The following is a 13,244-nucleotide window of genomic DNA, read 5'->3' on the forward strand; positions in this document are numbered from 1 at the left end:
TGCTGAGCTGTGCGCTATGCGCAAGCCCAGCAAGGGAAGAGTTAACTTACACTGCTGGACAGTGTAGGTTAACCCTTTGGGCAGTATACACTATATACAGCTATCTATAGATAGCTGTATACAGTGTATACAGAAGACGAAGTCCAGCTTACTTCCCTCGAGTCCCGGGCCGATTTCGTGTAGCTCCGCCCCCTAGTGGTGACGTCATTAGGGGGCGGAGCTACAGAAGGGAACAAGGCTAGTTTATTTGAAGCTCTGTTCACATTGTACGTTTTGTATAATGTGAACAGACCCTTCTGGCAGTGTCTACCCAGACAGGGAGACTCCAGCTGTTGCTAAACTACAACTCCCAGCATGCCCAGACAGCCAAAGGCTGTCTGGGCATGCTGGGAGTTGTAGTTTTGCACCAATTGGTGGCTCCCTGTTTGGGTAGACATTGCATCATGGGTGCTCTCCCCAGCGGACAGCGCCAAAAATGTCATAACCAATTTTTTGTGTTTTTTTTTCTTCTCGTTTCAGATCCGTGTATGCAGAGGATTACTGCGGATTCGATGGATTACGGCGGATTATTTTTTTTCCCTTTAATAAAATGGTTAACGAGGGCTGTGGGGGAGTGTTTTTTTTAAATAAAATAATTTTTCCAATGTGTTGTGTTTTTTTTTTATTTTTATTGAATTTTCAGGGTTAGTAGCGGAAGCTGTCTTATTGACGGAATCCATTACTAGGCCAGGGCTTAGTGCTAGCCCCAAAAACAGCTAGCGCTAACCCCCAATTATTACCCCGGTACCCACCGCCACAGGGGTGCCGGGAAGAGCCGGTACCAACAGGCCCGGAGCGTCAAAAATGGCGCTCCTGGACCTAGGCGGTAACAGGCTGGCGTTATTTAGGCTGGGGAGGGCCAGTAACAATGGTCCTCGCCCACCCTGGTAACGTCAGGCTGTTGCTGTTTGGTTGGTATTGTGCTGAGAATGAAAATACGGGGAACCCTATGCGTTTTTTTTTTTTATTTAAATAAGAAAATTAAAAAAAAAAAAACGCATAGGGTTCCCCGTATTTTCATTCTCAGCCAGATACCAACCAAACAGCAACAGCCTGACGTTACCAGGGTCGGCGAGGACCATTGTTACTGGCCCTCCCCAGCCTAAATAACGCCAGCCTGTTACCGCCTAGGCCCAGGAGCGCCATTTTGACGCTCCGGGCCTGTTGGTACCGGCTCTTCCCGGCACCCCTGTGGCGGTGGGTACCGGGGTAATAATTGGGGGTTAGCGCTAGCTGTTTTTGGGGCTAGCACTAAGCCCTGGCCTAGTAATGGATTCCGTCAATAAGACAGCTTCCACTACTAACCCTGAAAATTCAATAAAATAAAAAAAAACACAACACATTGGAAAAATTATTTTATTTAAAAAAACACTCCCCCACAGCCCTCGTTAACCATTTTATTAAAGGAAAAAATAAATAATCCGCCGTAATCCATCGAATCCGCAGTAATCCTCTGCATACACGGATCTGAAACGAGAAGAAAAAAACACAAAAAATTGGTTATGACATTTTTGGCGCTGTCCGCTGGGGAGAGCACCCATGATGCAATGTGTACCCAAACAGGGAGCCACCAATTGGTGCAAAACTATAACTCCCAGCATGCCCAGACAGCCTTTGGCTGTCTGGGCATGCTGGGAGTTGTAGTTTAGCAACAGCTGGAGTCTCCCTGTCTGGGTAGACACTGCCAGAAGGGTCTGTTCACATTATACATAACCTACAATGTGAACAGAGCTTCAGATTAATTAGCCTTGTTCCCTTCTGTAGCTCCGCCCCCTAATGACGTCATTAGGGGGCGGGGCTACACGAACCCCGCCCGGGACTCGAGGGAAGTAAGCTGGACTTCGTCTTCTGTATACACTGTATACAGCTATCTATAGATAGCTGTATATAGTGTATACCGCCCAAAGGGTTAACCTACACTGTCCAGCAGTGTAAGTTAACTCTTCCCTTGCTGGGCTTGCGCATAGCGCACAGCTCAGCAAGGGGTTAAGTGAGCCAGCAATGTGTATACTGTATACACATTGCAAGCTCACTGTAAGTTCTTGCTGGGCAGTAGATATACGATGTATACCTACGGCTCAGCGTCAGCTGTTCTCCTGGCTCTGTAGCCCTGAGAACAGCTGATCCCGACATTCACATAAGGACGATCGCAGCGGGTGTCAGGAGGAGTGACATCCCTGGGATCTGTCCCTTACTGCAGGTACTAATACTCCCAACATGGAGCACACTCTGCTCCATGCTGGGAGCTGTAGTACCTGCATTAATAGACATATGGCAGCGAGTGTAACTTCTGACACCCACTGCGATCTGTCTATTAATACAGGTACTACAGCTCCCAGCATGGAGCAGAGTGTGCTCCATGTTGGGAGTATTAGTACTTGTAGTAAAGGGAAGATCACTGCGGGTATCACTCCTGACAGCCGCTGCGATCCTCCAGTATAATGTATGAATGCGGCGGCCGCTCTCCTATGGTCCCCTGCACGGCCGTATATATACACATATTCCTATTTCTCAAAGAGAGCTGTGATTGGCTGGAACCATCTGGCCAATCACAGCTCTGCGGGAAATATGAATATGTGTACATATACGTGAGTGCAGGGGACCATAGAAGAGCAGCCGGCGCATCTATACATTATACAAGAGGATCGCAAGGGACCCCTGCAATCTGTCAATTAGTACAGGTAACTACTACTCCCATCATGGAAGAGTGTGTTCCATGCTGGGAGTAGTAGTACTACCTAAAAAATGTTTAAAAAAAAAGTGAAAAACACGCACACACTACATTTTCTGTATCTACATTTTCTATATTGTCGGCTACATTTTTAGTGCTTTACCCGCTCACATAAATTGATCCCTGTTTAAAAATGAATAAACATTTCATAATAAAAATGATACATTTCATTAGATACAATTTTTTCCATCACCACTGTATCTTTTTTATTATGATTTTTTTTATGATACCCTACGAAATTTTTATAAAAAAGGTATCTCCATAATTTTTTAGGATCGCTAAAGTCCAAAAAAAGAATAAAAAGATTTACCGAATGTATCCGAAAAATCAAACTATCTATATCCTTTTTATTATATTTGTTATCAGAATGAATTCTTCACGTTCGTTTACAGATAACGAATGCATTCGTTATTTACAGCAATAGGGGGGTCGGGAAATAACGAATGTATTCGTTACTTTGCTATTCGTATTATCGTGGCTATTCGGGAATGTTCAAAATATGTTTTCGTGCATTCGGATCGGTCCGAATGCACGAAAACGGTAAAATTCGTTAATTTAGACATTCGTGCCGAACCGAATTGCACATGTCTACTATGCACTGTATGTGTGTATATTACCTATGGACTGTATGTGTGTATATTACCTATGTACTGTATGTGTGTATATTACCTATGCACTGTATGTGTGTATATTACCTATGCACTGTATGTGTGTATATTACCTATGCACTGTATGTGTGTATATTACCTATGTACTGTATGTGTGTATATTACCTATGCACTGTATGTGTATATTACCTATGCACTGTATGTGTGTATATTACCTATGTACTGTATGTGTGTATATTACCTATGTACTGTATGTGTGTATATTACCTATGTACTGTATGTGTGTATATTACCTATGCACTGTATGTGTGTATATTACCTATGCACTGTATGTGTGTATATTACCTATGCACTGTATGTGTGTATATTACCTATGCACTGTATGTGTGTATATTACCTATGTACTGTATGTGTGTATATTACCTATGTACTGTATGTGTGTATATTACCTATGCACTGTATGTGTGTATATTACCTATGCACTGTATGTGTGTATATTACCTATGTACTGTATGTGTGTATATTACCTATGTACTGTATGTGTGTATATTACCTATGCACTGTATGTGTGTATATTACCTATGTACTGTATGTGTGTATATTACCTATGTACTGTATGTGTGTATATTACCTATGCACTGTATGTGTGTATATTACCTATGTACTGTATGTGTGTATATTACCTATGCACTGTATGTGTGTATATTACCTATGTACTGTATGTGTGTATATTACCTATGTACTGTATGTGTGTATATTACCTATGTACTGTATGTGCCTTTATGTTATGTGCTTGTATTTATTGTATGAAGCACATTATTAGGGAATTAATAGAGGAATGTAAGCACAGTATATAGGGAATTTATGGGAGCACAGCATATATTTCATTATATTGGAACATTATATTTTTATGTATGCTGGCACTGTGTGTAGATCCTTAGGGTGCGTTCACGTGTGCCTATTTTTGCTGCAGATTTTGCTTCTCATTGACAATGGGAAGAGAAATCTGCTAAAGCAAATCTGCAGCAGATCTGCAGCAGAAAATACGCACGTGTGAATGCACCCTTAGTGGTGGCACAGTATAGTTAAATATTAGTGGCACAGTATATAGTTCATTAATGTTGGCACAGTATATAGGGAATTAATAGATGAATGGTGGCACAGTATATAGTTCATTAATGGTGGCACAGTATATAGGGAATTAATAGATGAATGGTGGCACAGTATATAGGGAATTAATAGATGAATGGTGGCACAGTATATAGTTCATTAATAGTGGCACAGTATATAGTTCATTAATAGTGGCAAAGTATATAGGGAATTAATAGATGAATGGTGGCACAGTATATAGGGAATTAATAGATGAATGGTGGCACAGTATATAGTTCATTAATAGTGGCACAGTTTATAGTTCATTAATAGTGGCACAGTATATAGGGAATTAATAGATGAATGGTGGCACAGTATATAGTTCATTAATAGTGGCACAGTATATAGGGAATTAATAGATGAATGGTGGCACAGTATATAGTTCATTAATGGTGGCACAGTATATAGGGAATTAATAGATGAATGGTGGCACAGTATATAGGGAATTAATAGATGAATGGTGGCACAGTATATAGTTCATTAATGGTGGCACAGTATATAGGGAATTAATAGATGAATGGTGGCACAGTATGTAGTTCATTAATAGTGGCACAGTATATAGTTCATTAATAGGGGCACAGTATATAGGGAATTTATAGATGAATGGTGGCACAGTATATAGTTCATTAATGGTGGCACAGTATATAGGGAATTAATAGATGAATGGTGGCACATTATATAGGGAATTAATAGATGAATGGTGGCACAGTATATAGTTCATTAATGGTGGCACAGTATATAGGGAATTAATAGATGAATGGTGGCACAGTATATAGGGAATTAAGGGGAGGTACGGTATATAATTAAAGGGAAACTGACAGGCTGTTTACTCGCACTAAACCCAATACACTAGGTTACAGTGCAGTATACAAAAATTGGTCTTTCCATTTTCTAGGTATTGCCCCACATTGCTAGTATGCGAAGTCAGTCTTGTGCGCAATGGAGGCGGAGCTTCCCTGCCTCCATCCTGTATGCTGTGCTATGCCTCGCCATCTTTGTATATTTATAATTATTTTTTTTGCCAACTTTAGTATATTGTAGACTGTAAGCATATATTAGTGTGGTGTCCATCTCTTCAGTGTAAGAACCAGAGCTGTGTGGAGATTCCTGCGTAAGGTGGGTGATTGGTGATGGGTGCTGGGTGATGGGTGCTGGGTGATGGGTGCTGGGTGATTGGTGCTGGGTGATTGGTGCTGGGTGATTGGGGATGGGTGATGAGTGCTGGGTGATTGGGGATGGGTGATGGGTGATTGGTGCTGGGTGATTGGTGCTGGGTGATTGGTGATGGGTGCTGGGTGATTGGTGCTAGGTGATTGGGGATGGGTGATGGGTGCTGGGTGATTGGTGCTGGGTGATTGGTGCTGGGTGATTGGTGATGGGTGATTGGTGCTAGGTGATTGGGGATGGGTGATGGGTGCTGGGTGATTGGTGCTGGGTGATTGGGGATGGGTAATGGGTGATTGGTGATGGGTGCTGGGTTCTGTCATATAGAGCTCAGGTGGGGGCATATAGGGGGAGATTTATTAAAACCTTTGCAGAGGAAAATCCTTCCGCAAAACGATCTGATTGGTTGCTATGGGCGACTGCACCGCTCTTTCTCTGCACAGGTTTGATAAATCTCCTCTATAATACAGTATATTATAGGGCAGCTGTCATATCTTTTCTATAAATAAGACTGACAGCACAGCCAAAGTGTATATACACATGGCAGACCTTCATAGAAACTGTTCTTGACTCGATTTTACAAAAACACCAACTTTTATGGGGGCTAAGAATGTCGAGAAAGCCTGGCGGGAGGCCACTGTGTCCCTGGGCCGCAGCACATCTGCCCATTAAGTCTGGCAGACGTTTTTTAAATTATGAAAAGTGCCCTCTTTTTTACTTGAGCCCCTGCCCTCCAAAATGTCTGTGCATGTCCCTGGTCTGCAGGGCAAAGCACAGGGGGCATTATATGTGAAGAGCACATGACAGGGGGCCCCCTGTCCTGTGCCCTTCACATATAATGCCCCCTGTGCTGTGCCCCTCACATAATGCCCCCTGTCCTGTGCCCTTCACATATAATTTATATGTGTGGCACAGCACAGGGGGCATTATGTGAGGGGCACAACACAGGGGACATTATATGTGAGGGGCACAGCACAGGGGGCATTATATGTGAGGGGCACAGGACAGGGGGGCATTATATCATATAATGTCCCCTGTGCTGTGCCCCTCACCTAATGCCCCCTGTGCTGTGCCACACATATAAATTATATGTGTGGGGCACACAGCACAGGGTGCATTATATGTGTGGGGCACAGCACAGGGGGGCATTATATGATATAATGCCCCCCTGTGCTGTGCCCCTCACATATAATGCCCCCTGTGCTGTGCCCCTCACATATAATGCCCCCTGTGCTGTGCCCCTGTTACGCCTAGCGCTCCGGGTCCCCGCTCCTCCCCGGAGCGCGTACGGCGTCTCTCTCTCCGCAGCGCCCCGGTCGGTCCCGCTGTCCGGGAGCGCTGCCCTGTCATGGCCGTTGGGGATGCGATTCGCACAGCGGGACGCGCCCGCTCGCGAATCGCATCCCAGGTCACTTACCCGTTCCCGTCTCCTGCTGTCATGTGCTGGCGCGCGCGGCTCCGCTCTCTAGGGCGCGCGCGCGCCAGCTCCCTGAGATTTAAAGGGCCAGTGCACCAATGATTGGTGCCTGGCCCAATTAGCTTAATTGGCTCCCACCTGTTCCCTGGCTATATCTAGTCTCCTCCCTTGCACTCCCTTGCCGGATCTTGTTGCCCTTGTGCCTAGTGAAAGCGTTTTGTGTGTTTAAAGCCAGTGTACCAGAACTCCTGCTATCTCCCCTGACTACGAATCTTGCCGCCTGCCCCCGACCTTCTGCTACGTCCGACCTTGCTTCTGCCTACTCCCTTGTACCTCGCCTATCTTCAGCAGCCAGAGAGGTGAGCCGTTGCTAGTGGATACGACCTGGTCACTACCGCCGCAGCAAGACCATCCCGCTTTGCGGCGGGCTCTGGTGAAAACCTGTAGTGGCTTAGAACCGGTCCACTAGCGCGGTCCTCGCCATCCCTCTCTGGCACAGAGGATCCACTACCTGCCAGCCGGCATCGTGACAGTAGATCCGGCCATGGATCCCGCTGAGGTTCCCCTGCCAGTTGCCTCTGATATCACCACGGTGGTCGCCCAACAAGCCCGACAGATCGCCCATCTAACCCACCAGCTGTCGGAAGTGTCCACCATTGTGCACCAACTTCAGTCGCAACTTCATCAGCAATCATCTCCTCCGCCAGCTCCTGCACCTCCTCCGCAGCGAGTGGCCACTCCTAGCCTCCGCCTGTCCTTGCCGGACAAATTTAATGGGGACTCTAAGTTTTGCCGTGGCTTTCTTTCGCAATGTTCATTGCACTTGGAGATGATGTCGGACCAGTTTCCCACTGAAAGGTCTAAGGTGGCTTTCGTAGTCAGCCTTCTGTCTGGAAAAGCCCTGTCATGGGCCACACCGCTCTGGGACCGCAATGACCCCGTCACCGCCTCTGTACACTCCTTCTTCTCGGAAATTCGAAGTGTCTTTGAGGAACCTGCCCGAGCCTCTTCTGCTGAGACTGCCCTGCTGAACCTCGTCCAGGGTAATTCTTCCGTTGGCGAGTACGCCATACAATTCCGTACCCTTGCTTCTGAACTTTCCTGGAATAATGAGGCTCTCTGCGCGACCTTTAAAAAAGGCCTATCCAGCAACATTAAAGATGTTCTGGCCGCACGAGAGACTCCTGCTAACCTGCATGAACTCATTCATCTAGCCACTCGCATTGACATGCGTTTTTCTGAGAGGCATCAAGAGCTCCGCCAGGAAAAAGACTTAGATCTCTGGACACCTCTCCCACAGTCTCCACTGCAATCTGCGCCTAGGCCTCCCGCCGAGGAGGCCATGCAAGTGGATCGGTCTCGCCTGACCCTGGAAGAGAGGAATCGCCGTAAGGAAGAGAATCTTTGTCTGTACTGTGCCAGTACTGAACATTTTTTGGTGGAGTGCCCAATCCGTCCTCCACGTCTGGGAAACGCACGCTCGCACCCAGCTCTCGTGGGTGTGGCGTCTCTTGATGCTAAGTCGACTTCTCCACGTCTCACGGTGCCTGTTCGGATTTCTACGTCAGCCAGCTCTCCCCTCTCAGCCGTGGCCTGCCTGGACTCTGGAGCTTCTGGGAATTTTATTCGGGAGTCCTTAGTGAATAAATTCCGCATTCCGGTGACCCGTCTTGTCAAGCCACTCCACATTTCCGCGGTCAACGGAGCCAGATTGGACTGCACCGTGCGTTATCGCACGGAGCCCCTCCTAATGTGCATCGGACCTCATCACGAGGAAATTGTATTTTTTGTCCTTCCTAATTGCACTTCTGAAGTTCTCCTTGGACTACCCTGGCTTCAACACCATTCCCCAACCCTGGATTGGTCCACTGGGGAGATCAAGAGTTGGGGTCCCTCTTGTTCCAAGGACTGCCTTCAACCGGTCCCCAGTACTCCCTGCCGTGACCCTGTGGTTCCTCCTGTATCCGGTCCCCCTAAGGTCATTAAGGACTCTGCCTGCCACAAGAAATACCTCTCCCCCCCTCCCAGTCCCATCAGGCAAACCTCTGTGTCCCCTCATGGCCCTCGTCCTGGTGTCACACTGCCCCGTGCCAAGTCTCGCCCTCTGCCCTCCCTCCCCATCCCTACTCCTGCTGTTCCGCCTGCTGTTGAGGAATCCCTCCATCCTTTCCCGGTGTCCTCATCCCAGGGGAGGCAGTTACCAGACAAAGAGAAGGGGAGACCTAAGGGGGGGGGTACTGTTACGCCTAGCGCTCCGGGTCCCCGCTCCTCCCCGGAGCGCGTACGGCGTCTCTCTCTCCGCAGCGCCCCGGTCGGTCCCGCTGTCCGGGAGCGCTGCCCTGTCATGGCCGTTGGGGATGCGATTCGCACAGCGGGACGCGCCCGCTCGCGAATCGCATCCCATGTCACTTACCCGTTCCCGTCTCCTGCTGTCATGTGCTGGCGCGCGCGGCTCCGCTCTCTAGGGCGCGCGCGCGCCAGCTCCCTGAGATTTAAAGGGCCAGTGCACCAATGATTGGTGCCTGGCCCAATTAGCTTAATTGGCTCCCACCTGTTCCCTGGCTATATCTAGTCTCCTCCCTTGCACTCCCTTGCCGGATCTTGTTGCCCTTGTGCCTAGTGAAAGCGTTTTGTGTGTTTAAAGCCAGTGTACCAGAACTCCTGCTATCTCCCCTGACTACGAATCTTGCCGCCTGCCCCCGACCTTCTGCTACGTCCGACCTTGCTTCTGCCTACTCCCTTGTACCTCGCCTATCTTCAGCAGCCAGAGAGGTGAGCCGTTGCTAGTGGATACGACCTGGTCACTACCGCCGCAGCAAGACCATCCCGCTTTGCGGCGGGCTCTGGTGAAAACCTGTAGTGGCTTAGAACCGGTCCACTAGCGCGGTCCTCGCCATCCCTCTCTGGCACAGAGGATCCACTACCTGCCAGCCGGCATCGTGACAGCCCCTCACATATAATGCCCCTTGTGCTGTGCCACACATATAAATTATATGTGTGGGGCACAGCACAGGGGGCATTATATGTGTGGGGCACAGCACAGGGGGACATTATATGATATAATGCCCCCTGTTATGTACCCCACACTTATAATGCCCCCTGTGCTGTGCCCCTCACATATATTGCCCCCTGTGCTGTTCCCCTCACATATATTGCCCCCTGTGCTGTTCCCCTCACATATATTGCCCCCTGTGCTGTGCTCCTCACATATAATGCCCCCTGAGTGGACAGGACATGGGGCTTTATATGTGAAGGGCACAGCACAGGGGGCATTATATGTGAGGGGCGCATGATAAGGGCATTATATGTGCGGGACGCATGATGGGGGCTTTATATATGAGGGGCGCATGATGGATGCATTATATGTGAGGGGCAAAGAATGGGGGCATTATATGTGAAGGGCACAGCACAGGGGGCATTAAATGTGTGGGGCACATGACAGGAGCATTCTATGTGAGGGGCACAGCACAGAGGGCATTATTATGTGGGGGAACAGGACAGGTCATATTATATGTAGGGGCACAAGATGGGGCATTATTACTATATGTGAAGGCACAGAGTGTTTTGCCTTTCAGAAGTATAGTGTATATTGTGAGGAATTTCAGGGGTGGTACGTTTTTTAGGGGCCACAATACATTACGGTATTTTACTCAGAGGGTAGTTACAGCACAGCAAGTTATATTCAGAGAATGCACTGTGTGGTAGTATTAGATTTAGAGGGCACAGTGTGTGTTAGTATTATATTCAGTGGGTACAGTGTGTGATAGTATTATATTTAGAGGGTGCAGCGTGTGATAGTATTATATTCAGAGGGTGCAGTGTTTGGTAGTATTAAGTTTAGAGGGCACAGTGTGTGGTAGTATTATATTCAGAGGGTACAGTGTATGGTGGTATTATATTCAGAGGGTACAGTGTGTTGTCTATTCAGGGGGTACAGTATGTCAGAATTATATTAGGAGGGTGTGTGACAGTATTATATTCAAAGAATACAGTGTTTGGCAGTATTATAATAATTATTGTTTTCATATAGAGGATCAGAATGCATTGGCATAGTGAGGAGACGTCTGGGCATCAAGTTCTGCAGAGAGAAGATTTAGCTGGAACAAATCCTGGCGGTATGTACCATCTGAATTAGATAAGGAAAGACTATAGAGAAGACGTCACCTGTAATCACTGATATCATTGTGTATTCTCCTCACTATAGAGAAGACGTCACCTGTAATCACTGATCTCTATAGTGAGGAGAATACACAATGATATCAGTGATTACAGGTGACGTCTTCTCTATAGTGAGGAGAATACACAATGATAAGACGTCACCTGTAGTCACTGATATCACTGCGTATTCTCCTCACTATAGAGCCTTAGCACTTTCCCATTCTGTGGCAATTGGTATATATGATTATTTTTCTGACATATGAGCACGGCCTAAGAGTCTTAAACAAGGTTAGGACTGTATGATACATTTAATAATATTGTAAGTTCCGTAATCTTCTGTCCACCAACACAAAATACTCTAATAGCGCCCCTCCCGAGACTCGACTCTGGATCCGCCCCTGCTCCCAGCATGCCCTGACAGCCGAAGGCTGAGAGTTGTAGTTTTGCAACAGGTGGGCAGCCACAGGGGATCGGTGTTGCAGTATGTCAATCTAGGGCCATGGTGTCTGATCTTGAACTGGCAGCAGGAGCCATGACCACTTTAAATCAATGGCTGCTGGGACGTATGACTAGTGACATCCTTCGTTCCAGACCGCAACGTCAGGGACGTCACTCGTCAGACGTCCCGGCGGCCAGCGCTGCTCATTGAGCCTACCGGAGTAGCATTGATCTATGTAAGAAACCTATGGGCCGAGGCTGTTGGGGCCACCAAATTATATTACTTATACAGAATGTCTGGTTAGGAGAAACAAATATAACGCACCCACAGGGAGTGGCGCCATTTTAATAAAATTTGTCAAAAACCTTAAATAACAGTCATACAGAATATATTAGAAAGCTTTTTTGATTTTCAGCCAATCAGAGAGCAGCACTACTGAAATAGAACTCCCAGGAGGTAACAGTGTGTCAAACATGTGATGTCATAACCATTGTCCACCAAAGAGCAGCACTGAGCAGAAATAACACTGCTCCTGTTCATTCTCCATCAGTGAGGGGCCGGTGCTGGACACTGTGTAGGGACGCGGGAATGCAAAGTCATACACATGACTGTGACTGGTAAGTGTTACATTGTTGTGTCCAAAAGATCTTTAGTGCAGTTCCATGTGTATTTCTATGATAAACATGTAAATAATCTATCTTTTTTTTCTTATCTTAGATGCACTATCTCCAGGACATGGAGTAGCATTTCCGGACCTACAGCAAGACGTTGGATGAAGGCATAGCCCCAGAAATAACACTGGTCCTGTTCATCAGTGAGGGGCCGGTGCTGGACACTGTGTAGGGACACGGGAATGCAAAGTCATGCACATGACTGTGACTGGTAAGTGTTACATTGTTTTGTCCAAAAGGTCTTTATTGCAGTTCCATGTGTATTTTTATGATAAACATGTAAATAATCTATCTTTTTTGTCCCCTATCTTAGATGCACTATTTCCAGGACATGGAGTAGCATTTCGGGACCTACAGCAAGACGTTGGATGAAGGCACAGGCCTAGGAATCATGCACATACACAGAAACATTTGCCCAAATTATAGAGGTAACCTCCTTTAGTATGCCCAGAGGAAGGGCCATACAGTAGCCATGGATTCCCTACAGGTTTCCTCCCCTCTGGAGGTTTTTCCTGTCCTGAGTATTAGTTACTGTACGCTCTTTGTGAGTGATGGGAGGTTACAAAAAATCCCCTACACAAACATTTTAATAAATAATAAATAAAGTTCCCCTTTTTTTAAACTGTTCTTTGACTTGTTCGACTCATTTATTTATTTCTGTGTGTGAAAATAGAGTTAGCAAAACATGGATGACCAAAGCTGCTCTCCTGCACGATCTGCATAATGTGGTGCAGAGAGAGGCAACTGGTGCTGGGTGGTGCAGTTTATGAGGCAAACGTAGAACACCCAGCAAGTTCCATGCACAAGCCTTTTTCTGATGAATGGGACTCATGCAGGGAACTTGCTAGGGGTCATACGGTTGCAAAGG

General features: G+C 46.8%; 1 long non-coding RNA gene across 2 annotated transcripts in view; it reads left to right on the top strand.

The window, feature by feature from the left end:
• The window catches only part of LOC130348158 (uncharacterized), a 17,640-nt gene extending 4,845 nt beyond the window's left edge, over positions 1-12,795 (top strand). Inside the window, exons 2-6 of one of the 2 annotated variants that reach the window (XR_008885939.1) lie at positions 11,139-11,223; positions 12,121-12,161; positions 12,256-12,322; positions 12,423-12,587; positions 12,690-12,795. This is a non-coding gene — a long non-coding RNA (uncharacterized LOC130348158). The remainder of the gene's footprint in view (positions 1-11,138; positions 11,224-12,120; positions 12,162-12,255; positions 12,323-12,422; positions 12,588-12,689) is intronic. The other variant, XR_008885938.1, reaches the window with a different exon arrangement.
• The last annotated feature ends 449 nt before the right edge of the window (positions 12,796-13,244 follow it).

Source organism: Hyla sarda, unplaced genomic scaffold, assembly GCF_029499605.1.
Source record: "Hyla sarda isolate aHylSar1 unplaced genomic scaffold, aHylSar1.hap1 scaffold_867, whole genome shotgun sequence".
Lineage (NCBI taxonomy): Eukaryota > Metazoa > Chordata > Amphibia > Anura > Hylidae > Hyla > Hyla sarda.